The following is a 27,512-nucleotide window of genomic DNA, read 5'->3' on the forward strand; positions in this document are numbered from 1 at the left end:
TGCCAGGTGTCTTTAAAAACTCCCAGCAATATGAAGTTGCTTCTCTATTTTCTTCTAAACGAGGAATAGCTGTGGGTAATTGTGCAGGGGGTTGTGACCAGGTGCAAATCGTTTATTCCTTAGCTGTGCCATGTTCTGTGCTGGTTCTTTCTTCCTGCCCTCCTCACAGAGCAGTCTTGAGGTGAGGACAGGAGAACGTGGAGCTTCTGGAATCTTCTTGTTCAGGTAAGGGGTGCTGGTGGGGCTGAGGGAGGCTGGCAGTGTCCTACAGTGTTTTGGTGGCTGTGTGTGTAACCACATCCCTGCCCCAGCATGGGCTTGTGTGGGCTGGGGGATGGGGCTGCCTCTTGCTGCAGAGCACAAAACTTCCACTAAATTTTCTGGAGAAAAGAGATACTTAGTACAGTCAATATCTTTAAGCTAATAAATCCCATGGGAACTCTTTAAAATGCACCTTCCTAAGAGGAGAAAGCAGGCAGTGTGGAGAAGGGGGTCAGTGCTCTTGGGAGGGTCTGTAGCCTGCTGAAATGCCTCTGTGCTAATGAATAAAAATTTCTGTAGTGCTTGGGGACCTTCATCTCCTCTGTCTTGCTCCCTGCCCCTGTGGTTAAGCTGTTTTTCAGTGGAATGTGACTGTGCCAAGCCTTGTGGACTCTTTGTGCAGTTACTTTTAGCAGAGTTCTGCTTTGGTTGGAGATTTGTACGTGTTGTTATGGAGCCTTTCCCAGGATCTGAGCTGAGCCTGAATGAGCTATAAATTCACTGTGTGAGTGAATTTTAAATAGCACTTGTGTAGTGGATGTATGGAGTGGATTTTACCTTCTGTACTGCAGAAAAGCTGCTTTGCTGAAGGGTTAGAAGGTAAAGAATGGCACTTTGTTTTCAGCAAGTGAGTGGTTTCAGTAGAGCCTGTTCCCCAAAGGCTGCAGTTGATGGACATGTTTATGAATGTGGCATGAAGCCAGAGTGCCCTCTTTAATGTTTTGATCAGAGCCAGCCCAAACAGCCTCTGTGGCCTGGGGACAGTGCCTGGCCCTGCACTCCTTTGTGCTACCCAAACCTCTCAAACACCAAATTCCCCCCAGGCTGTGTTGCCTCCCCAACAAGTACCAGCACTGGTTTGTTTAATTCCCCAAGTGTTTTTGAAATAAGTCCCAGGGCGGTTTGAATTCTTTATACTGATCTCACCACTACTTTGATGCAGAAGAAAACGCCGGAGCCTTTCTTTCCCCCTTCCACTTTCAAGTGGAAAAAAGTCTTGATGAGACTGTCTTTCATTTTGAGCAGAATGGGCCAGCAAATGCAGCTGCTGGGTATGGAATACCAAAATCTCCATCTCCATACTTGTGTTTTCCAGGCTCAGGTGAACCAGCTATGAGTGTCCCCAAAGCAGCACCAAACTGCAACTGGTCATCCAAGATCCCCAAGGTAAGAACAGCTGACTCGATAGCAGCTCTGCCTGGAAGGAGTAAACAGAAGCTCTGCATTAATTAATCAAGCAGCAACAGGGATTTTCTAGGCTGCTTTGTGGTCATGGTGCTTTCTAGCACATGCAATTGGGCCCAGGAGTGGATTGTGAGGTGGTGTTTGCCAGAGCTGCCAGCTCAGGGCTGATGTGTACAATACCAGGAGTGAAGGGGAACTGCCAAAGGAGGAATGAGCAAATAATTTTGCTTGGAATTACTCTTTTCTTAAAGAAAAAGTTCCTTCCCCTCCTGCTTGGTTGTTCCAGACTCCTTCTGTTTGTTTTTTTAATCCCAGAAATAGCATGGCATGGTTGAGATTTTCAATGTGTGGCAGGTCAGAGGAGGGGAAGGCTTAGCAAGACTACGTGGGATTGGTGAGGATCAAGCAACACAGAGATGGTAGTGTGAAGGAAAATGAACTTTTGAATACTCTTACAGAAATAAAAATGAGTGTGTTTTAAAAGCTTAAGATAACACAGACCAGAGACCCAAAACTTACTTGAATCTTTCTTTACTATGAAAGATCAGACAGTTCTGTGTGAGTAATTTAAAAAATGAGAAATATTGATGGGGATGATGAGAAATAAGTGAAGCCACAGTGTCCTGTGGTATATTGATACAAGGGCTTTGCTGGAATCAGGCTCTGGGGAGCTCGAGTCTAGTCCAAGAACTAGTGGCTCTCCAGCTTGTGGGGAGGACCCCAGGGAGTGCATCACATGCTTCTGTCTGAAACAGCTTCCTAAACACCTGCTTCACAAAGAACTACCAAAATTCTAACACTGAATTATTTAATGTGTTTGTTAGAACATGCTAATTAACTCTCCTTTTGAATAAGAACTAGTTATAGTGATCTCTTCAAAGCACCGGCTGTGGCTCTGAAGTTTGAAGTTTCTTTGGATTTTTTTTCCCCCCCATTACTGTGTATAAGTTGAAGCAGATTTTAAAAAATATTTGTTAAGTCTGCAGATAAAAAAAAGTAAAGTTAAAAAATAACGCTGGGAGCCCATTGCCAGCTTCTGGAAAGGAAGAGGACAAAGGGAAGGGGGATGGGGACATGCCCTGCCAGGCTGCTGCAGGTGAAGAATCTTGTGCTGTGTTTAGGTGGGACAATCTATTTGCAATGAGCTCACCTGTGTGTGGCAAACACTGGGAGAGAGAGAGAGAAGGTATTTTAATTCTTTCACAGGTGATTTCATTTTTGTTTTTATCATCACTCTTGGTAAATGCCAGGGGCTGGGGTTGGCCTGAGAGCAATGGTGTTCCCAGGCCTGAACACCTCCACTGTGGAGCAGGAGGGGTTTGATGGTGCATTTGTGGCATTTTTTCAGGAAGCTTGGGAAGTCCCTGGGGTGATACAGGGCCATCCGGGCTCTGGCCAGTGTGCTGAGCTCTATAAAATGCTGAAGTGTAAAGGTCAGAGTGAAAGGAAAATGTTCTCCTGGGTTTGGAGGTGGCATTTCCAAATAGGGTCTGGTTTGTTGTCAGAGCAGTGGGAGTTGTCCTGAGCATCAATCAATGGTGTGGGGCCATTGAGGTGCTCTGTTTTCACAGGCATTAGACTTAATAAGAGAGGAAATACACAATCTAAAAATACAGTATTTTCCTCCCCCTGCTGAAGGGGAAGTCCAAGCTGCTGCATGCTCCCATTTAGGAAGGCCCAGAGCCCACCCTACCCAACCTTGAGAATCCCAGGAAAAGCACACCATGAAACATGGAAATGTTTCCATGGGAACTGTTCCTCTACTCCTGCTAATAAAACAGACCTATAACACCAGTGACAACAGGTCCCAGTTTCTGCACCAAACTACAAACGGTGAATGCTACAAAGGGAGCTGGTAAAGAGCAGAAGTGTAAATCAACAGCACTGCTAAATTAGGTACGTGCATGCCTCTCTGTAAGAAAGCACAAGCAGATAAACAAAGCCCTTGGGGAAAAAAAAAAGATAAGATCGTTTTAATTACAGCACATCCAGCCAACATAAACCCCATGGATTGTGTGAAATCAGGTTTGTTCCTCTGATCCGCAGCAGGAAACCCCGTAGCAGATCAAATGCGTTCAGGGAGGTTGTCCTGCTAATTGCTGCTCCTAGCTGAGCCAAAGCAAACTATTTAGACAAAGGAGAGAATTCACTTTTTATTTAGTGTTAATTATGAAATAGCATGTCTTGATGGGCTTCACAATAACACTACATTTCCTGGGGGGAGAAAAAAGTAGTCTTAATCCTGTGAAATAATTGGAGAATTAACCCATTGCTTCAGGCTGGAGCCCCAACATGTGCATGCAATTAGGTGCAAGATGAGTGATGTCACGAATAAGGCCTTTTCTTCAATCACAACAAATTATGAAAATAATTTTAAAGCCTTCCTTATGAGCATTCTTGTATGTTCTGATGTTAAAACAGTGTGGATTTTTTTTTCCTTGGCTTTTTGGCATGATTTTCACACTTCCTTTTGGTTTTTATTTTTAAGCCTGTTGTGGCTGTTTTGCAGCATCTCTTTGGCTTTCTCACTAGAGATCTCAGAGTTTTGCACTGAGTATTTTGGGGGTTGGATGTGCTACTTGGGTACTCTCACTTTATGCTGCTAAACATGGACTGGAGATTTTAATTTCCTAAACTAAAACCTGTTCCAGTACGTGTGGATTGTCTTGGAGCAACTTATCCATGTTTGTAACCATGGACAAACAAAGCCAAAGAGATAGGGGAGAACCCTGACAGAATGGAAACTGCAGGACTATCCATACAGAGCATCCATAATCCATATGTGCTTATGTTAAGTAATAACTTCACTATGTCCAGGAAAATGTTTCTGCGAGCGCTGATGGAAAACTGAGCTGGATGGGAAGGCAGGTAAGTGCCAGCAGAGAGCAATAAACATACTGCTCTGAAGGCACTTTGGAAACATTTTCAGGTGTAAAAAGGAGCGGTTGGTTAAAAAAATACAAATAAATGAAGACTAGACAGCTTGAGGTTTTCCCAGCTGCTTCCCTCGGCTCTTTTGAAGCTGCCTTCTTTTTTCTCAGAGGATAGTTCCATGTGACAGTGGGCTTGACTTTTCCCTGCTAACATCCCTACCTTAGCAGGGAAAAGAAACAATGGAGAGAAGAGGCAGCCAGTGATTAGTGCCCAGACTAGCGCTGATAAGGTTTTATCTTGCATCTCGATTAATGAATTGCTGCTGAGGTCTCAGTCGGAAATGTCCTCGCCTAATTGAGGAAGGCACCGAGGGCTTTGGTCCTGCTTTGTCCCAGGATCCACTTGCAGGGATCGGGGCAGGGGTTGTTGGGGTGTTTCTGTCCCCTCAGCTCCCTGAGGCTGGTTTTTACAGTGGCGTTTTTCACATGATGCAGCCGGGATGGCGGGAGCAGCACCCCCCTCGGAGCCCTTCCTGCTTCCTCACAGCCCCTCGGAGCCTCATCTCCCCTCACAGCTCTTCTCTCTCCCCTCACAACTCCTCTTTCCCCCTCACAGCTCTTCTCTCTCTCCCCTCACAACTCTTCTTTCCCCCTCACGGCACCATCTTCCCTCACAATTCCCCTCACAGCCCCATCTCCACAATCTCCCCTCACAACTCCCCTGTCTCCCCTCACAGTCTCATCTCCACCATCTCCGCCTCACAACTCCTCATCCCCCCTCATGGCACCATCTTCCCTCACAATTCCCCTCACAACTCCCTTCTCTCCCCTCACAGCCCCATCTCTGCCATCTTCCCTCACAACTCCCCTGTCTCTCCCCTCACAGCTCCCCTCATAACTACCCCTTGTCTCCTCATAGCCCATTTTCCCCTCACGGCCTCATTCTCTCCTCAACTCCCCTCTCACTCCCATTTCCCCTCGCAACTCTTCTTTCTCCTCACAGCTCCATTTTTCCCTCACAGCCCCATCTCTGCCATTTTCCTTCACGGCCTCATTCTCCCCTCACAACTCTCTCCCCTCACACTCCTGTCTCCGCCATCTCCCCTCACAACTCCCCTTTCTCTCCCCTCATAAATCCTCTCTCTCTCCTCACAGCTCCCTTTTTTCCCTCACGACCCCATTCTCCCCTCACAACTCTCTCCCCTCACGCCCCTGTCTCTGCCATCTCCCCTCTCCCTACATAAATCCTCTCTCGCTCCTCACAGCTCCCATTTTTCCCCCATGGCCCTATTCTCCCCTCACAACTCCTCTCTCTGTCTCCTCAGTTCCATTTTTCCCTCACAGCCCCATCTCCGCCATCTTCCCTCACGGCCCCGCTCTCCCCTCACAGCGTCGCCAGGAGCGGGCTTCACCCCCAGCACAGGTACTCGCTGTAAATACAGAAAATACTGATCTGGGAGAGTCTGGAAGGGGGAAAAAGAAAAAAAAAAAAGGAATTTGGAGATTTCTAGTCCTTTGTGTCATAGAGGGAGAGAACTTTTCTTGGGCTGGATGGAATCTACATAAATAATTTGTGCCTCCACCTGTGCCTGTGGGTAACTCGGGAGCTGTTCATGTCACACTCTGAGGAAAACTTTCTGAATGCATGTTATAAAAAATGGGTTTTAAGTCATATTTGCTGCATTTTAGTTTTCTATCATCATAGAAAATATACAAACAGTCCATAAATCAGAACAATTGCAAGAGGGAAAGATGTTTAGTCTAATTACCCTGTGCTATTTGCTTGGCTGGGGAGGCAATATTAGGCAGACTATTTTCTTTTTCTTCTTCCCTAGGAGTAATTAAATATGCTCCCAAAAAGATTTTGGGCTAAACTGCCTATTAGCCACATTTCTAGTTGCTATTTCATGTCTTACTAGCCTCAGCATTCCAGTGGCCTGGACAAGAGGAGCTGAAATTATATAAATTAAGGGATAGTATTAGAAGAGAGCTGTATAACCAAAGTAACTCTCAGATGTGTCCTGTGAGTTTTCATTCTTTTCAGATACATAAAGATGTCCAAAGGGCAGCAAAAATGACTGCAGTGCTGAACTATAACTGCACACAAACCCAAGTTTTTATTCTGTTTTCAATTACTTGAGTGACCTGTACAATATTCCCACCTACCAGAAAACTAATGCTGGTTTACCAGACATTCACTTAAAAAAAGGCCCAAATCCCTTCATGCTTGTATTGCTGCTTTACAGACCCTATCCTGTTAATTGGGATTTCATGGGTATAAATTACTGGAAAATATCCTCAAAATGATGCATTTTCTATTCTTGTTTTGGTGTGTCTGTTGTGATTTCCTGAGGAGTGGATAAATTACGTGGAAATTGTCGCAAATTAAAAAGGTTTAAAAATCAATTTCGCCTTGCAAGTTGGTAGAGAGGGGAAACGGTGTATGGGGTTTACTCTGGGTTTGTGGAGCCTGGGCCTTATTTTATTTGGTCTTAGCTTAGTGTTTATGTTGGTATGTGGTTTTATTTGCTGTGGTACTACTGGAAGGCACCTGGGAATGCTTGGTGGTCTTTGCTTGGGAACACTGCACAGAAAAATCCTGTTGTTTGAGCTCTGCTCCTGAGGGAAGGTCTCTCCAATCTGCTGCTGACTTCAGCCCTAGTCCCCCAAATAATTTCAGAAAAGAAAGATTGGGTAGATCCCAAACAGCCTCATTAACACCATTCTTAAAAACACATTTTCCCTCAATTTTAAACCTTCCAACAGGTGTCTGTTTGGGTTTTTTTGTTTACACCTGTGTGAAACATTTATTGACATGAAGGAATGCCTTTATCTCTTTGAAAGACAGGTTTGGTTTGTACATATTCCTGCTGTGCACAGGAACATTTGCTGCTGATTAGAGGGGTACAGCTCTGCTTGCAAAGCAAAGTGCTTGCGTGAGCAGATTCCCTTTGCCTTCTGGTTTCTCTGCCCAACTGGAGTTTTCCAGGTGCAAAATGGTCTTCACTCAGAGAAAAGACCATCTGGGTTTTGTCGATGCTCAGAGGAGTAAAACTTCATGGCTGAGAGCTGATTTCAGTTCTCCGTTCCTGCCTTGGGTCTGAAGTTGGTTTTGTGGCTGTGCCAGGCAAGTTGGCAGAGGCTGCTGGGCCTTGTGGAGTCATGCTGGGCTGTGGCTGGAGCAGCTCCCCACTCCTTTTATCCCGTAGGAGTGTTTGTTTTGTGTAGGAATGTCAGTGTGTCAGAGAAATGGCATTTCTCCTGCAGACAGTGACAATAAACATTGCCTCGTGTGATACTTTCGCTCCAAGTCCAGCATTCCATTTCCCAGCCTCTGCTGTCAGCATGGCCCAAAGCAAAGCTGTGGATGAGGGAGAGAAATAATGCACAAAGGAGAATTCTCTGAGTGCCTTTGCTGTTGTGGGTGCTGTGAACCTCCCTGGGATGTGTTGCATAGGTGGTTTTGATCATTCTGGGCAGTGCAGACCTCCAAACCTCAGCGTTGGTGTGTGTGTGTGTGTCTCCCTCCTGGCAACCAAAAGAGGTTTCCCATTTGTTGGCAGGGAATGAGTAACTGCTGAAGTGTAACACCTCCATAGTGGCATCCAGGAGATTTTGGTCTGTCACACGGAGCACCAGTGCAAAAATGTTTTCAGTGCTTTTGCCACGTCCAATAATTTGCCTGGTGAATGGGGGAGCTGCTTTATTTTGGGCTGTAAATGTGGCCTGATTCTCTGAACCTCCCACTGCTGAACATGAGCTCTCCTCTGAAGGGGAGCAGTGCAGCGGGCGCGGTGCAGGACTGGCACAGCAACCATGAGCAGCCATTTCCAAAGGACCTGAGCAGCACTTCCAGGAGCAGCTCCTGGATGGCAGGAGGAGCAAGGAGGCCCCAGGCTGTCTGCACATGGTAGGTGACAAAGTTCCTTGCTACTGATATGCTTTAAAGATATATATATGTGTGTGTGTGTTTTAATTTTCAAGAATGCTGGTTTTTATCTGGTGGTTTGTGCTATATATCAGCTGTATGTGCAAATAGATTTTTACCTACTCCAATAATTGCCATCAATTTTACCCTGGAAAAGGGCTTAATAAATTACAGGTGACTGGAATGAAGAGGAAACTGTAACCTTTAACCGGAGCATAAGGGATTAATGGATGTGGAATTGTTTTTTGTTTTCCTCTGTAATGAATGTACAATATTTTTCTCCATTACTAGCTGTTGACTGTGGAAGTGAAAATGTAGAGGCTGGCGAGGCAAGGCCATAGAAATGAGGAAATACTAGTACATAAACCCATTTTCACTAAAATATTACACTTGTCTAGAAGATAAGTAACACTGTGTGTTAGTAGTGGTAGCAGAGTGATGGTTTGCCATCAACCCTCATAATTTATGCCATGCAGAGCGTTGCCTGTGGATGAAGGGCTTGATAGATTCTCTCAGCCATCCTGGTGTAGCAGGAATCAAGGTTTTGTGTTTCACTCTAAACTCAATGAATCAAGGAAGAGAAGCCAGAAAGCAGATTTAATGATTAATTTGCTGGGTGTGCACGTTATTACTGCTGCAAATCTGTATGGCTTAGTCCACCTGAGGATTGTGTGGTCTCCAAGTGACTAACAACGTATGCCAAATAGGGCAAGAAATCGCTGACCAGTGGCTTATCCTGCAGCCTGTGCTGCGTGGCCATTTAGAGCTGATGATGCAGCCACAGGTTGTTAAACAATTTTTAAGCGAGCCTATCTTCAAAGCTTGTAAAACCAACATGTTTAATGTAGGGAAACACAGATCAATGGTAAATTTTGTGCAGCGGCTCAGCCGTATTGATTGCAAGGTTCAAAGACTTTCAGTATGGCCCTATTAAACACCTATAATGTTAGGGTTGAAATGACGCTTGGTAAATGCTAACAAGGTTGAGAAGAATTCCTGCTTTCCAATAATCTGCTGCTTTCCGGCCAGCAGGGAGGGGTGGGAGCTGTTCGGTCTCACACAGTTGCTCCTGGGTCAGCCGGGCTGGAAAGAAAGGGAGTTCCGAAGGCAGCACTGTGGCTGCCGAGTGTGCAGGTGCGGGAGCTCACCCTCAGCACTCCCACTGTGCACCTCTTGTCCCCCGAGGGGATTTCGGCTGTTGCACGTGGACAGGGCTGAAGCTGGGCCAAGTGAGGCAGCCAGGGAGCAGTCTGGCCCCTCCGTGCCTGGGGCGCTGTGGGTGGATGTGCGCGGTGGCTCCGGGCACGGCCCTGCTGGAGTCTGTGTCTGCCACAGCAGCTGTTTGGCAAAGCAGCTGAGAGTGTAATTTAGCTGTACTTGGCTTTGGCACTCTGAAAACTGGATCCTGGCTCCAGCCCGGTCCCCTGGTGAGAGGTCTGTAATTTGTAACCACTCAAGGATGCCGGCGGCTTTCCCTCCGCTCCACGGGTACACGCCGGACTCTGCAGGCTCGGCTGAGCCGTGCCCCCTCCTGCCCAGCAGCGGGATGGGATGATGTATGGCAAAAATCAAATCGATACAGATCAACTGAAGGGCTTTTATCCTGCCTTGTAATAACTCCTTATCTCTCCATCCCCCCTATACGTTACAGTGCGGTGTCACGGAACGCTGCTCGCTCGCAAATCAGTGTCCCCATGCAATGTAGTGGCTATCGGCGTGTACACACACACACACGCACCAGGAGTGCGCCCCTTGCTGTGAGAGCGGGGATGTGCGTGAAACAAATCCAGGCGGCTTCCAGTGAGAATACAGCAAGGCTGGGACTTGGGGAAGGAAGAGTCTGGGTGCTGTGTTTGACCCTGGCAGAGCCTGCTCGGGTTCGGGTGACGTCCCACACTTCACACCTGGGTAGGAAGGGATGTTCTTCTGTAAAACAGCAGCTCCCTCTCCTGCATCTGTTCTGACAACAGCAATTAGAAACATAGCAGCACACCAGGGGACTGCTAAATATAGAATGGCCTGAAGGGATGAGCTTATGTTTCCTGGGTTTGTTTCGTGTGATTCCCCGCCCCTACCTGCCTTGTGGATGGTGCAGGAGAATTTAAAGGTCAGGTGAACAAACTACCTCGGGAAGAGGAAAAGGGATCCCTACTTCTGCCACTGTGGTACAAAGAATAGGAGTAAGGAAATTCCATTGGGAAATAAAGGACCATTAACTCAAAATGAGATTTTGCCAGCCTGTGGTGGGTAAAGCTCCTGCCAGTTCTGGGCTAAGGAGGAGGAAGCAATGCTGAACCAAGGGAGTGTGGGGGCTTGAGCACAGCAGGATGCTGGTCCTGCACTGGAGCTCTGAGAAGAGAGGCTTTGCTGAGTCCCAGCCCTGACCTGGCTGGGCCCACAGTGCTGTGGGACATCACAGCTCCTCTACAAGAAATCCTGCCTTTGGGGAATTCTTTCCCCTTAGGAAATAAAGAAAGAGCAAGCTCTTTAATTCCTGGATGTCTTCATTCAGGATAAGTTGTTGTTACTGCTGCGATAACAGAAATTTTGCTCATGCATAATACGTTATTTATTTAATGAAGGCTGAATGAAAGAACTCCCTCACTCCCTGTCTGTGGTGTGCAAATGTCTAGGGAGGGTTTGGTGCTTGCTTCAACAGCTCACGCTCCTAAAGACTTGACATCTTGTTTATGTTACCTAAATAGATACATGCTATTTCCGGGAGCTGGTGTTGGGCTTTTATGACAGTCTTCATACACAGTTTCATTTTTAGAGTAGGAGAGGTCACAATGTTTTGCCGACTCAAAATACCTGACACTGACAAGAGGAAGCAAATTTCATTAAATAAAAAAGGGGTCAGCACTGCACAGGCTGATTATTTATAAATAGTGCTGCCAGTCAATACCTGATGGTTTATTGAACTTAATGAAACTCCTGTAGCCAAATGTGTATTTTAAGAAGGCAGTTGACCTTGGGCATCTCTCCTGCTGGGGGGATGCTGTCTGCTGTGTCAGTGGTTCAAAATCAATAACCTCCAGCGCTGTCCTGTTGAGAGCTGGTGTACTTTAGGGTGATATTGTAAAATGTGACAATATTCTGCTGACGAATGACTTGATACCCTTATCCCTGTGGGGAAGGGTGGGCAGGATTATGTGGTGACTCTAAAAATGGTCTGATAGTGAATGAAGAAAAATTCTGCTGGGGATGCCACTTGATCCATTGAGCCCTTGGAACTGCTGCCCTTGTGTCAACCTTTACCAACACTGTCCACAGGGGTCTGAGTGAGACCTGTTTGCTGTTGTGATTCACAAATTTCATGAGATTTGTTAGGGCTGTGGAATTCATACTTTGCTATTCTCCTGTTTTTAGTCGTGGTAGCAGGGTGATAGCCCCACATGCAGAAATTATGCTCGTCTTGTACACAAAAATCAGTGCCCAAGCCTCGCTTTAGGGGCTGGCTGGATGTTTTAGGCTGTTGCCTATAAATAGTTTAAGGGTGAGCATCAGGAAGGGAGAAGAGCTGCCTGATGCCAGAGTAAATGGGGATAAAGTGGCAGTGGCTGCACTTACTGTATCAGTTGGAAGAGACTCTCAAGCTAGAAAAATTGTCTGCCTGTAAAGGCCAAAGCAAAAAGTTGAAGTTCCTTTTAGGTACAACGATGCACATAAGGGGATGTACATTGGTGGACAGATGGGTTTATTGCCTTGCAAAGGGCTTTTTAAATTACTTAAGGCTCCGGGCTAACTGAGATGCTGCACATAGAGGAGCTTCCATGCACAGCATCAGTTGGAGGTTGTTGGCACTACTGATGGACTAAGCTGAGCTTGGATTTTCTGGGTTCCTGGGTTTGGAACTGGGGTGTAGAACAAAGTTGAGGTACTCTATGAACTTAGTATGAAATATTTTGACAAATCTACTTGTGCCAAACCTGTGCTGGAAGATGTGTAGCCTTTCACAAGGATAATTCTGCAATACTGCTACTTCCCTGTAAACATCCCTGTCATGGCTCCAAAGCTCTGGCTGTGGAAATGCTCGTGTCTCTCTTTCTCGACAGGAAGAGAAGCAATAAATGCAAGTGTACACATAGATGTGTAATTGCAATATTCCAAAATAACTTTTTTAATAACATCTTTTAAACACTTTATGTATTAAAGAGCTCAGCAGGTCTCTTCTTAATATACAGTGTGATTAATTCAAATGAGAAAAAACAGTCATGCAGACAGGCTTTTCAGCTAATGAACAGGATGCATAAAATATGCTCTGCCTCACTAAGGTATTATTGTCATCTGACATTTTTGGAAACTCCCATGGAATTTATTTTACATTAGCTTCTGGTAGTACTGATGGAGTGGGTGAATTATTGCCTCTTTGTCTTGAGACTTGAGCTAATCCTCTGTGCAGGTTTTTGGAAGTTTCTTTTGCACAGTTTTGCAACCTGTTTGAGAGCACCTGATTAAGAGAGCTGCACGCAGGAAAGGTTATCCCAGCAGCACAGGCAGAAGAGACACATTGCTGTGGGGTAAGGCAGTAGACCTGTAAGTCCCATTTTTTGTGCTAGTAAGAGTTTGAAGTTTGTTGCCTGTTTTAGTCCCTTGCACATTATCTGTGTAATGTTTTTTAAATATGTTAAATATGGGTCTTGACCAATGGGGCTGGCTGCCAAACCTGAATGGATCTCAATGAGACCTTCCATGGTGGGAAGGGATTGGGACTTAGTGATGATCAATAGCTATGTTCTGGTTGAGGCTGGGGGTGTCTCCAAACAGCCAGCCCAGGACACTGCTGTGTGTGAAATGCTGCGTGCTTTGCTCTTTCAAAGCAAAATGTGCCTGAATGAAGGGGAATCAAGCCTCTTTAACATGTGCTTAGAGAAATTTAAGTAATTTCTTGGAAAACATGGTTCTAGCCCAGACTATTTCCCAGGACTTGGGTATGGGGTCAGAACCAGTGTCCCTCATCTCTTTCAGACATTTGATATGAGTAAATGCGCTACTGTGCTGCAATAACAGTTTGCAGGCTATAATTAATATATGTAAAAACCCAACTTCCTCCCCAGCCTGAGCAATAAACATTTTTGGGGAAATACCTTGAAGGAAAAAAGCCCTTAATAAAGCCTAGTTGATAGTTTTTCTTCAGTGGGCTTTGATGTTGTTTACATGTGTCTGTCCTGGACTATGTGCAGAGCATCTCCCAGTATTCTCTGCTTGAAATTATTAGTAAACTCATCTAGCAGGGAGTCCTTCATTTCCCTTGCTCAATCAAAAAGCAGATTTTGCTCTCTAGCTTCTAAAGTCTTCTTATTACAGAAGAGATTTTCTACCCTGAAAGAAAACAGGCAGAAGAAAACAGAAGAGGAGTTGCTAAAGAGATAAATGACAGACTCAGCCTTAAACCCTGAACTTGCAATTTATTTGCAGAAAATGTTCAGGGAGTGCAAAGACAGGACATCTGTTTCATGTTATTCCCAAAGCAACCTGCTTATTCAGCTGCAGACATCCCCACCTGCTCCTCTAATGAGCTCGGATCTCACAATATTCCACGTTCCTTCCTTTGAACCTGGGCAGAGCTGTCTGAAGCAGGGGAGCACTTCCTAAAATTCAGCATAGAGAACCCTCTGCATATGTGCTGTTGGAGTCTCCCTGACTCCCACACTCCTGGAGTTGTGATGGCTAAATTAGGCATTAGTGTACACGCTCCTGATATAGAATGTTGTGTGTGAAACTATAGAGCGGTTTTGGGGTTTGGGCTCTGGCCTTGAAGACAGAATTTTTCAGTGTGATCCTTTACTAATGCACTGCTGGCATTTGACATTTACCATTGACTGCTTATGCAAACTAGGGAGTAGCAGAAAGATACTGATTTCTATTTTTTTTCCCTCCCTGTACTTTAATTTTACAAAGTAAATATCAGAAAGAACTGCTTTGCAGGTGCTTTTTAGCACGGTGAGCATAATGCTTGGGGAATGCAGCTGAAATCCTTGGCCAAGGCTGCAGAGTCACTGTGTTTCAAAATGCATTTGACTTTGGTGGAAGTTCTGGACTAAGAGCTCACAGCCTGCAGAGGTGCCCGCAGCAGTGGGAAAAGTGCTCCAAAATGGTGCAGTCATCTGCTCAGGCAGCCTTTTTTGGGAGGAAGGGAATACCCTTGAAACTTCACAGAAGTGGCAGATCGTGGTCCAAGTGCCCTGCTCTGAAAGTGTCCATGGCAGCGTGGTGCCTGCCGTGCTTTGGAGGCTGGGGATTGAAAGTGGTGCTCCATTGTACCTGCACATTGTCAGCTGACTTCTTGTGACCTGCACAGAGCAGAGGAAATGGGGCAGCAGATGAGACAAAGAATGGCTTGTGTAGACTCCCAGGGAAAGATTCCTTCTTGGGCAGAAGCATCCCTGGGAGCCTTGCTGTGTGTCCTTCCTTACACTGTGCTATTTTTGCTCTTCCTGCAGTCATTGTCAGACACAGATCCCCTCATTCGAGAAAGGACCCTTGGTGTCTGTCTTGTGCTAAACATTGTCATTAATGAGCCATTTACTTGGTGTGATGCCTCTTGTCTTTTATCAGCCACTGTTTCCTGGGCTGGTCTTGGCAGGAGAGGATCAGTCTGATGGATTCCCAGGAGGGCTCTGGGAAGGATCCATTAGGATTGGAGCAGCAGCTAAAGGAAAAGGAGTGGGAAACTGCCTTGCGCTGGCACCTGCCAGTAAATGTTCTCCAATAATTTCAAGAACTTGACAGACTCGGTGCACCAAACCTTCCAGCAGCAAATGTGTTCTGCCCAAAAGCCTTAGGCTATGGATATGTGTGGGGAGCTGTGGCCCAGCTCAAAGCGAGGAGGTTCAGGAGCACGTGGTTGGATTCAGGCACAGACCAGAAAGAAAATTTCAGGAACTGAAAATCACTGCTCAGTACCATCCCAAATATCACTGCCTATGAAGGAGACAGATTTATTCTCCTGATCAAATAATCTTCCTGGTTTTGCCATCTTGAGCAAAGATTCTTGTTTGTTGGTTTTTCATTTCCCACTAATTTTTCAGAGGATCAGGGTAAATATCAACAGTGCTTTTTCAGTGCCAACAGAATCCTAGATATGAGACTGGGATGTGCTGTGGTACTGGTGGCAGCCAGTTCTGGATGTGACAGCTGGGGGCACCAGAACTGCTTTAGCGGCTTTTTTTGTGCTTCTGCTCTGTGCCAGGAGCTTTGTGTCAGGCTAGTGACCTCCTGCCACATGCCAAAAACAAGTGGCAGTGAGACCATGAGCCATAGGATCTTCTCTGGTGTGAAATCTGAAAGCTCTGGCAGGGAGTAGAGGATTTTCAGAATGCTTCCACGTTGGTGTGGCTTAAAGGAGTCTGTGGGATTCTCTGTAACAGGAAACTGTGTCTGCATGTTGGACCTGACTGGATGAAACTCTGTAGCAGTGGCAGGTTGAAGGATGTGTGAAAAAAATGTGATCTGCAAAAAGCAACTAAAAATTGCATATAATGGAATGGGATCTGCAAGTAAGTACTTCAGCAGAGCAAGGGAATCATCTTTATCATAGCAGTGATAGGTCCTCTCTGCTGCTGTCTCCCAGGAGCAGCAGATCCAGAGAACAACTGTGGCTTCCTCTGTTGGAGTGAGCAAATTGCCCTTTCCTCCACCAGAAAAAAACCTGGCAGTGCTGTTTGCCATTTGCACAGAGTTCAGCACTTGGACTGTCTCTAACTGCAGCCTTTCCATTTGTAAAAAAACATCTCCTGCTAATTAGTTTTATTGGGTTTGGCCAGCTGCCAGGTGAAAAGCTGGATAACACAGTATTGGCATGGTGCTCCACAGGTCCAGACATGCTCCATTTCCAGTAGCTTTTGGAGTCTTTAGTGACTTGTACTGCGCAGTTATTGCATATCCTGAATCAGCAGAGGCAGCGTAGTACAGAGCTAAGTGCCTTTTGCAATGCCCAGCGTTAAAATTTATGGTATTTGCGTTGCTATATGTGTAGAATCAAGTATAATGATTTTCTCTTTGTAAATGGGGTGGATTTTTCCTGTTATTGGCAGTTAGGCTTGCTGGGGCAGAAAAATAGATGACAGCATGGAGTTACAACGGGTTGTAAACTTAGTTTAGCACCAACTATATATAATTATACTTAAGAAATGACAATAATAGCTGAAAACTATGGCATGATAGAAAAAAATGTGAATCTTCCCTGGAAGAATGCCTTTGCTATTTGTAGCCTATTTCACATGCTTAGTAACTTAGTTCTACATTGATTTCTGTAATTGGTACCGTAGCTCACAAGGTGGCATTTAGCACATTAAATGGAGTAAAGGGGTGTAGTGGCCCCTCAGAGGGCACTCAGGGCTCTGATAACTCTTCACAGGGACCATGAGAAGTCGGAGGCTGTTACAAAAAAAAATTCTGCACACCATCAAAACTCGCCCCTTTCTTCCCAGAGAAGGCCAAAACACAAACACTTGTGTGGAGCCTGGGGCTGGGCCTTGGACCCGGGACTGGACATTCTGCAAGGGGACATCCTTAGGGAACTGCTGATCCTTGCTGTGTGCATTGCACCTTTCCCAGACCCACTACTGCAGTTTTTCTGGTAGTGACTGAAAAATAAAATATGCACAGCAGATGTGAGACCCGCTGGAGCGGTGATCCAAGAGGGAGGAAGCACCAAAGAAAGATGAACAGCAAACTAACAGAGTTGGATGTGACTGAGATTTTTTGTTCTTCTTTCTGGATGACCAAACAGTTTATTCACACCTGATTTAGAAATTAAAATTTAGAGGGGACATCTTCAAAAAACCACAGTCCACCGTGGCTTAGGAATTTGTTCCCTTGTGTTGCTGGCGAGCCTCAGCTGTAAATGTGACACCAATTCTGGTGTGTGGCTGCAGGAGCTCAGGGTCACAGTTGCAGGTTCACAGCATGTCCTGCACCTCACAGCCGGCACCCAGCACACACCAGCCAGGCATGGCACATGCAGCAGATCAGCTTCTGCCTGTTTAACCACAGGACACGCTCTCAAATTCTGTCTTGGTTAAAACTATTGATTACATCTGGTGATATCTTTACCCTTATCTCAACCAGGCAATGGATTTGTCTCCATCTAAGTCTTCCTTTAGGAACAACAGAGTTCTTGATACCTCAGCAGGCTGTATGCAGATATCAGCTTTGTTTAAGCACTGATAACTGACTGTAAGGGGCTGATTTTATTCCTGTAATATTCATGTTAATAACAATAACTCTTGGGAAACCCATTAAAAGTCTGTGATGGTAATTTAAAATAAAGGTCATATGTGCCATTCCCCATTCCATATGATCAATTTAGTAACTTTTGGTGGGTACATTAAAGGATGCTGTCATCCCTGGGCAGATCACAGAATCAAAATAGCTTCCTATTTCATTCAGAGTGTAACACCTGCAATGAAATGATCTTCTGGCTAAAACAGGTGTTTCCAGCAGAGGGAAGGTTTGCTGTTTAAACTGCATCCAGCCAATACTGTGGGTGTCTGCCAGTAGACAGCAACCCATAATCTATATATAAATTAAACAAAACCCCTTCATGACAAGAATATTATTAAAGCTGCAAAGTCAGACACTTGGAGGTGAAGAAATGCCAGCATCAAAGTTCCCTGGGTGACCTCAGTTTGTCCTCTCCTTTGGTCGTGCACATGCATAATGATGCAGTTTATAATTATACAGCCAAAAGTTACTCCTTTTTTAATGCCATATCCCCATCTTCAGCACCTGCAATGCCCTTACTGCTGTGGCCTTGGCTCTGGATTGTTGTCCCCTAAACCAAAAAGGTGACTTATGGAACAGCACCAGGCTTGTGCCCTGCAGGAGAACAGGTCGAGCTGTTGTCCTGTGGATTCTGCTGGATTTTAAGCCAGCATTGCCATGTTGTGGGTGAGGGTGTGAGAATGGGGTTCCACACCTGCACAGGTGTTGTCAGAAATGGGCTGTGGGCTTTGCATACAATGCCATGAGGAAAAATGATGCTGGAAATCTTTGAGGAGTTTCTGCTGGTGTTCTGTGGCTCTGTGTCTGGGAGCATATGTGTGCCTGGTGAGCCCTGGTGGGGTTTTAAGCTCATTTGAAAATAGAACTTAGGCTTTATAAGGCAGTGTGTTTCCTGGGGAATTTGGAACATTGTTCTGGCAAGAACAAAGAGGACAAGTTTCTCCAGTCTTCTGCTCCAGTATTTTAAACTTCTCTCTGTGTACTTCTGATCCTAGGTACATGAAAGATTATTTAAAAACAGAAAAAAATATAGCAGGAGTATATTGTGATGATTTGTGCACAAACAGTGGTATTTGCAGCTTTCAGAATGAGCTAATTGGGTAAGATTTCATACCTCCTTTCACAGACTTAGCAGCACTGCAGCTACAGTGTCTGATGGTGGCTGCAGATCTCACTGGCCACTTCAGCAGATCCTTCCCTCCCTGCTCTGCTGCTTTTGTGCCCAAATCCCTGGCAAGGCATGGAGAGCTCTTGCCATGGCTGGAATGCAGCTCAGCCTCCAGATCTGAGTGTGTGTAAGGGGCGGTGTCTGCCACCTGAGGTACCTCAGCTGGCTTTAACTTGCTCCTGAGCTCTTGGCTGTGTGTGAAGCCTCTGCCAGCAGTGCCTTTCATTTCTGACTAAATGAAACTGGGACTGGTCTGTGTAAGTCTGCTGTGCTCTAGCCAGAGCTTCCAGCAGTGCTGAGGGCATGAGATCAGCTACAGATCAAGGCTGTGCTGTGTCCTCAGCTTATCTTTTCCGTCTGAATTGTCTCCCTTTTTGTTTTGTGTCCTCTCCTCTCCCTGTTAGATCTGAGGGTTGACTTTGTAACACTCTCTGTGCTGTTGGGGGCACGGGGTGTCTCAGCCTGCCTGTGACACAGGGACCGGTGTCTGCAAGGGCTTTGTGATCTCTCTGAAATCATAGCACAATACAGATATTGAAACACGAGAACTCAGGCACAGAAAATGATCAGGAAATCAGCTTTTCTGTATTAACTCTTCATCTGCCGTGACTCACACATTGTCTGTGCACAGTTGTCTCTTGTTTTGAATTTGTTGTCAGCAAAAGGGAAAAAGTCCTCAGTTTTACTCAGCATGGGGTTTTTTGATAGAGCTGTTAGAGAGATAAATCAAGTTTAAATTTCTAGAACAAATGTGTAGATTTATATATGAAAAGTTCAATTGTTTTCTTTTTAAATAGAAGTTTTTGTTTAATACTTGAGTTTACTCTTGCTTCAGAAGGCAGAGGAAATCCTGGTATAGAGCCAGAGACGGGGAGTCATAACAGAAGTTAAACTGAAATTAGACATGAAAGATTTTTTTAATCTTTTGTCTCTGGAGCCTGAGAGAATGGTGCCTCTCTAGTGAAGGCATCACAAAAAGGGAAATTCAGCCTCATTGGAAAATAGTTAATTCCTCTGAGACAGAAGGGAGAGTCTGAGCAGAAATATTTTTAAAGAGTGTCAGTCTGTCTCTCTGTGATCAGACTGTGCAAACCCAGCACTTCAAGTTTGGTTTGGGGGTTACTCTGCAGTTATGAGCTTCTGGCAACAGCTGCCCCAAATATCAGCAGACACTCCATCAAATCCCTCGAAGACATAGGGAAAAAGACAAATTTTATTTACAAGTTTATTCCTTGAATAGTCCACATACAACAAATTTAGCAAGGTTGCATCCTGGCATTTGAAGTTCACAGAAACTTCGAATTTTTGAAGTTTGCAGAAATGGAGCAAAATTGTGAGGGTTTGCAGATCAAAGCCAGTGGCACTCACCTCCCGGGGCAGGCTCAGGGTCTGCTCTCTCTGGAAGCTTTCCTTGGCTCTTAGTGGATCTGTGTGAATTATCCTTCAACTGTGTTCCTGTAAAGGAAATATCATTCCCAGAGGCAGGATCAAGCTGCTAAAGGTTGTTCAAAGAAAAAATAGCAGTGGTTTTATTTACAGAGACAAACCTCAGCCCATGAGGTCTGTAGCATCAGCCTGCCTTTATCCCTGTGGTACCAGCTTGGAGCAGGGATGTGCAGGTGGGATGGGGAAGGACTTGGGCTGTGTGTTCACACTGTGTTTGCTGTTATTCCCTTGGGGTTTGCTCACAGAGGGCTGTAATCATATAAGCCTCTGTTTCAGATGGGAATCTAAAATATGGAAGGACATGCCTAAATTGCAGAGATGTGAAAATTCACATGGAGCTTTGCTTCTCCAAAATCCAGTGTTGTAAAACTCAGCAGAAAAGTGCTATATATGTGGTGTAAGTGAAAGCCACATCACACTGACTCGTGGTTTAGTCTCTCAAAGACAAGGAATATATGCAAGTCACACTTGCAGCTAAGGAACATCCTTATATCCTTGCACAGGAGTTTATCACCTTCCCAAGCTCATAATGTTGATTTTTTTTTTTTTTTTTCTGGCTTGAGCTAGTGACTGAAGCTCATGTGCTTGCAGAGGACCAGCTTGCTGTCATCTCGTTGGCATTCTGGTTTGCCGCTTGCAATTAAATCTAAATGTTTGTTCGAGCCTTCCCCAAAAGACGAGACCCCGCTTGCAATGAGCTTCCCCTGTGACAGGGATCCAGCTTCCCACTGTGCTCGCTCCGTCTGACCTTTGGAGCACGGAAGGTTGAGATGCACCAGCCTGCGGGGACCGGCGCGATGTCTCTTAATTGTGCTCTGTAATCAGCGGCTCGTTTGCATCCCTCCGCAATGACACAGCTTTGTCCTCCAGCTGAGGGCACCACGGGAGGCCTCTGCAGGCAAAGGCACGAAGGAAGATCAAGTACTCCCGGCAGCTCTGCTTCGATGCTGGGAGGCTCCTTGGAGCTGTGAGAGCAACCTCAGCGTGTGTTTTATATGGGGTATTGATTGGTTAGGGAAGCACAAAATACTGCCTAAACCCACGCTCTCTTGGGAAGCTTCCATTACCCAGGGCAAAATGGGACCCAAAGCGCTGGGATCCTAAAAAGTATCAATTCCCTTAAAAAGATGTGTGTGTGACCTTGGATTAATCCAAAGTCAGGAGAAAAGGTCCCACTCAGTGTTTCATGTGAGTTTGCAGGCTCGTAGGAAGGGACCTGTGATAGACACCACAATAAACTCTGCCGGGGTTAAGCCGGGTAAAGCAGGGGAAATCTTCATTGCATCGTCAGGGGTCAAGGAGCTGCAAAGTTGTAACACTTTTCCAAAAAAAGGAAGAGTGAAGGACCCGTACTTTGGTTTTGCTTTGGATTAGTAAAAGTCTGTGTATAAGCACTGTATAGAAGTGGAGGCACTTCAGAGTTTTGCACAAACATCTTCACCCAAGCAGCAGTAAAAATGGGCTGTTGAAGAAATGGTGACCACTGGGGATGGTCCAGGAGAGATGTGACTTTGCTTCTTCAAGGTGTCCATGGTTCTGGAAATGTAAGGGCAGAAATGGCAAAATAACCACAACCTGGAACCAAAGCACCGTGTGCTCAGAACTTGGTTGAACAAGACACTCTGACCGTGAAATCAACTTTTGGAAAGGTTGAAGTAGATAAGCTTAGCCCTGAAGCTGCTTCAGCCTATGCAGGAGGTGAGCCTACAGTGTAGGCAGCTCTCTGAGTCCTTCCTGGAATATTTACCTTCTGGGATCCTTTCAGGAGCATTAGCCTTTCTCACATAAAACAATCATTCCCTGCTTTGATGGACTCTCCTGAAATATAATCTGCATAAATGGAACTGCTACAACCCTGTCCAGATTGAAACACACAATGTTGTAGGAAGAAATAACTGTGTTTTCCTTCAAGGGAAAATTTCTTCTAGTCCTGACAGCTTTTGAGAAAAAAAGATGGTGTATGTGGAGTGCAAGTCTTTGATGGGGAAGTGAAATAGTGAAATAAAAAAGAATTACAGCTCAGTTGTTTCACTTTTTAAAGGTGAGGTCTTAAATTTCTAAAGTGGCCATCCAGATGCTAAAAGGCATAACTTTTACAATTTATTACAGCACATTTTCTCCTTTATGTCCTATAAACCACAGTAGATGTTCTTGACCATACACCTCTGTCATAGTGTGTGATGCATACCTGAAATGTATTCATTCCCTCCAGCCAGGGGACACAGGGCTGTTTTACTGGTCCCATGATGAAGCTGGAATGAGCTTTAAAATCTCAAGGGTAGTGGTGCCAAACCAGCAAAATGGTAAAATGATTATGTAATCCGTGTTCTCCTGCATGGACTGGGCTCTAAAGTAGGCCTGGCCTCTCGTGGGTCGTGCAGGTCTGTGCTGAATATGAAGTTTTTGCACTTTTTATCCTTTCCTGCGGGGGGAACTGCATCTTGATGTTGGAGAGAGTGAGCCTTGGAAACCCAAGGAGGACAAATGCAAATAAAGAAGTCATGAGTGGTTCTCTGCCTCTGGTGAGCTGGGAAAGCAGACTGGGAGGTGCAGGTTTCAGAGCCAGGATGGGTGCAGCCCAGGGGTTGGCAGCTGCTGGTGTGTTTGCTGTCCTCGTGGTGAAAAGTGACCAAATTGTGAGAAGGGGGTGGTTCTGTGCATGTCCTGCTCAAGGCAGGTGTATCTTGCTGTGCTTTTGGTAGCAGACAGCATTTTTAATAATCTGCTGTACATGTATGGCCTTACATTTCAAGGGAATCAAATAAATCTGAGTGAATTGCCTTCAGAGTGCTGCAAGGAAGTCAGTGGTTGGACAGAGCTCAGCACAGGCTGCTCTGGGACATCAGAAATAAGCTTTTACAAGCTCAGAGCTCTTACATGTCATAAACCAGTAATTTCTTACCTACCATAAGGGAAGCAGTGTACTGTAGAAAATGTTGATGTGCAATTTACATTTAAGCATATCCATATTATATGTATATTTAACATTTGTATTTATTGGCCAGACATTTTGGTTTATGTTAAATACTTTAAATATACAGTGAAAAAACACATCATATATATATTATAAATATATAACATTTTCTTCTTACAATAAAATACTGGCTATATTAATTTACTCCCCTTTATCTTATTAACATGAGTTTTAATTAAGCCTAGTAGAAATGTTCTCTCCTGTAACAGTTTGGTAGAGAAGGAGGACAGGTTCTAGTAATAAATGCCTTTAATCCCTTCATGGAAAGGGGAAAGAAAAGGTGGTTTATGCATTCTGATGGTGAACATTAAGGACATCTTCTGGGAAGATCTGATGTTGGGTTGGAAATCGAACAATCACATTGCTCCTAAATAAATTGATGCTGCATACGTGGCCTTAACTGGACATGAGGCTGATTTATAGTGGGTGACTTCCATCATTCAAATTGAATGTATAGACATTTTAATAATCAGTATGGGTATTTCTAGAGTATATCTGGAATAAGGTAACTAACAGGCAAAAAAAGGAGCTTTCCTGAATTGTCAGTATTTTTACTGGTGTGAATATGAATAGCTCTGCCAAGGCATTATGGTAGATTGCCCACATCTAAAGACCTTTACATTTGGAAGGCTCTGAAGAAAGCCTTGGGTGTGTTCATTTTCGTTATTCCTGCAATCTTTGCAGAGATGTAACACCCAGTCAAATGATGTGGGTTCACTTCTGAAAAGCTCTGCTCTCATATCTTCTCTTCAAATCCTTTTTCTGTATCAGGTCAGAGCACAAATGCTACAAAAAGTGTGATTTATTGGTAAAATAGCGTTTTTTTCTGAACAAAGTTCAATGAAAAAATGACAAAACATCTTTCCCATCTATCTCCCAAGAAGTACAAACTCTGTCTTGAGATATTGTTCTTTTTTTCCAAGCTTGGAGACAATGGAGAGCTTGATTCCTTCTCCTGAGAAGAGTAATAGATTTTCTTCTTCCAGACTGGGACTGGTATTTGAAATGCACTTGGGGTGCTTGCCTTCACTCATCTTCTATTTCTTATCTCTTGAGCCTGCCAGTAAGTCACTAGAAGGGTTTTTTTGAGTGTTGTGAAGGGATTTTTTCATTCCTTTCCATGTTATAGGATGTCTTTATCATTTATATTTGGGGGAGTAACAGGGCTTTCTGAGAGCACAAGGCTGTGTTGCTTGGGAATCTCAGCTCTGCACACATTTGGCACACCTTTGATTTGTAGGTAGAGAGTTTTAAATCTATTTAGGGTGTTTCTTTTGCAATAAGTGCAGAATGGCTGTCACCATGAAACCCAACTCCTGTGCTAGGGTTTGTGGAAACATGAGCCAAGAATAAATATATTTTACTGCTTATGGGTAGGGCTCTGTTCCAGTTTTGTGTGCTGTGCTCTGATCAAACTGCTGAAGGCAGCCCGTGTAAGAGTGCAGATGTACTGACACCCTGCCTAAATTAACATGTCCTCACTTTTTCTGGGGTCTGAGAGTTTTTTGGGTAAATGTTATGCTTGTTTGTGATCTACAGTTGGTTTTGGTAAGTTACAGTGCTGGAGGGATGGATGTGTCCTTGGGGAAGGATCTGTGACCCTTCCTGATTCAGCTGTGTTAATCTGCAAGAAGTTCTCCCTCCCTGAGCAAAAGGAGTTTCAGACCTGACTCTTCCAAACCACAGTAAAGAGTGTCCAGACAGATGTGAGGAATGGGATAAAACCTGGCTCTCAGCCTGGAATAACTGCACAGTGAGGAAATAGCCAAAATGTCCCTCTCTGGCTCTACTGACACTCTCCTGGGCCTTCCTGCCCTTTCCCCTTGCAAAAATCCACATTGTCCTTTCTCATCTTTCCTTTCCAGCTCTTTATTGTTTTAGTAATACTGAAAGGATCTCCTGCTCAAGCTGCCAGACAGGCAGCTTGTAATAACAGGCACAAAACCAGCACAAGAGATTTCCTGCTTTGACTAGGATTTGTGTGCACGAACCCTCCCGAGCCCATGTGAGTGCAGAACTTTGCAGTGCAGCAAAGCCCCAGCCACCCCAGCTGCCCCCGCAAGGGAAGGGTAAAAGCATCAGTCAGTGTCTCCCACACGTGTTCCTTTGAAGGCAGAGGCTTTTGGGTGAGCAGCCCCTTCACTCTCTGTGAGCCCCAGCTGCCATCCAGGGCAGCAGCCAAGGTGGGACCAGCACTCCTGACTTGCACCCTCTGGAGGTTTGCTTGTTCTCTGCCTTCGTCTGATGGGCTGGGTGTGGAGCAGGGGATCTGTGGCTGTTGCACTGCAATGGGAAGTGATTCCAGGCGGTGCTTTGGGAGAGCCTGAGGAGAGTCTTCCATGGCATTTCCAAACCAGAGCAGTTCCTGAGCTTATTAGCACTGAGCCCTCTTAATTCCAAGAGGCTGCTCAATGGCCACTCAGGAGATAAGGGAAGATTAAACAGAAGAGCATAAGTGCTTGAAGATGAATCCTTAATACCTGTGATGAAAAGCAGGCCGGATTAAGTGAGAGTTGCACCTCTGTGAGCCTCATTTCAAAGCAGGGTTAGCTGATCTCTCTTCCAGCTACCACTGGAAATCAGCTGGTCCAGGCCAGAGAAAAGTTCAAGCCGTTCCGGCATTGAGCTAAAATCTTTTCTGGATGTTTACACTTTAAAAAAGTAGTTGTGTGAGGGGCTGAGTGGAATATTGATCGAGACTCTCAGGATCTGGTGGCAAAAGGATTGTTTGAAGGGTGGTGTGAGTTCTGTAAACACACAAGGGATGAAAACGATGAATCAGAGGAATGCTCTGTTAAAGAATTGCCTTTGTTAAAAGAAGATATTTCTTCCTCTAGAAAGCCTCTTACAGAAAGCTAAAGAGAAGTGGTAAAGTGAGCAATAGTCCTGATTCTTCTGCTGCACTTCAAAAAATAAGGACAGACCTTGCTTAAATGCACAGGCTCCTGCAGTTGGCAGGAAGGGCAACCCTGGACAGGAGGATTCTCTTTCTTTGGGCTTCAGGCTTGTCCGTTGGGATTTCACCTCCAAAAGGCCTTGGCTGCTTGGCCAATGGCTACTGCAGTGGTGGGAGGGTTTATCAGAAACCCAAGAGGATAGCTGGGGTTTTGTCCTCTCAGGATGTCCTCACAGGAACAAGGAAGTAAGTGCACAGGCAGCTCTTGACTCGTGCTGCAGGGTGTATAAACTGATGCTGGGTGCCCTGGCTGTCCTGGAAGGCAGCAGGTAATCCTGAGGGAATGAGAGAAGGGCAGAAATGGCTCTTTCAAGAGTTCCCATAAGTAAAACTGAACATTGAACAAAGAGGGAGCCTTTTCTCTTCCCCCTTTCCAAGGATATTTGCTGTTTACTAAATGGGATCTGACCTTGCCTGTTTTGCACTGCTGCAGCTGATGAACACTGCAGTCTTTGACCCAAGGCTTTTCTGGCAGATCTGCCACTAGAGAGAGTCTGGTGCAGCTTTGCCCATGCCTTGACTGCCATACTTGAGCCTGTCTCACAGTTAACCCAAGGAAAGATTTAAAAGAATGTTTTGGTGTGGCCCTTTCCAGCAAAATGATTCTGTGTTGCTCCTGGAAGGAAATTGCCTTGATGAAGCTTTTGGAAGGAAAGAGGAGCTGAAGCTCTCAACTTTCAAGGGACTAATGCTGATGTATTTATTTTTGTGTCTTTGTTGGAGCTCAACCATTTTAGGACAAGCAAAAAAATGTTTTTCACCTGTGTCTGGATTTTATAATTTTCTGAGAGCTCTGAGGTTCTAGAACCCCCTGAAATGTGCCTGCAGCCATCACTTTGGGGCCTGTTTCAATATACACTCGTGCCTGAGCAGGTGTCAGTGCCCTTTCCCTGGCACTGCCTTCCTTGCAGTCCTCACTGAGGTGCCATGGATGGCAGCACTGAGCACTTTCTTTCTGCTGATTTCCTTGTATTGTGGTGCTTTAGGCCTGGTAGCAACTGGCACATTATCAACCATTGGATTGAATTGGATTGAAGCCAGGAGATTCCAAAGGAAAGGGACCGAGCACATCCCACCTGAGGGACATTCACTCGACTGCAGCACTCTGTGCAGGCTTCCAGACCATGAAGTGCATTAAGATGACATCAGAGGTCTAAACCCACAAGAGCCAGAGGTTTTGGACTTGGGATGAAGCTCGGGTTTCTAAAACTCACATCTGTGCCTCAGTAGGCCTGTGTGTCCTCGCCACAGAGCTCCTGGTGAAGTTGGTTGGAAGTTGGCACAGCCTGGTGCTGGGGATGGACCCTGTGCTGCACCAAGAGCTGTCTTTGATGCCTCTCACTGGTTGCTATCGTGACTGCTGCTGCTGTCAGGGAGAAATGTGGTGCAGTGAGCTGAAGACGCTGATCTGGTTATGGTGACAGACTGTGAAAAGAAACTTTAAGACCAGAGTTTTGATGGCTGACTTTGTTTTTTTTTTTCCAAGTGCATTC

General features: G+C 45.2%; 1 long non-coding RNA gene across 1 annotated transcript; it reads left to right on the forward strand.

Annotated features, from left to right (window-relative positions):
* The first annotated feature begins 102 nt into the window (after positions 1 to 102).
* Positions 103 to 27,512, forward strand: LOC148184550 (uncharacterized). The gene is made up of 3 exons (XR_015772191.1): positions 103 to 225; positions 1,358 to 1,428; positions 27,006 to 27,512. It is a non-coding gene; the product is annotated as an uncharacterized LOC148184550 (long non-coding RNA).

Source organism: Pseudopodoces humilis, chromosome 3 (assembly GCF_049639895.1).
Source record: "Pseudopodoces humilis isolate 2021_Gansu_Grassland_sample_001 chromosome 3, ASM4963989v1, whole genome shotgun sequence".
In the NCBI taxonomy this organism is placed as follows: Eukaryota; Metazoa; Chordata; class Aves; order Passeriformes; family Paridae; genus Pseudopodoces; species Pseudopodoces humilis.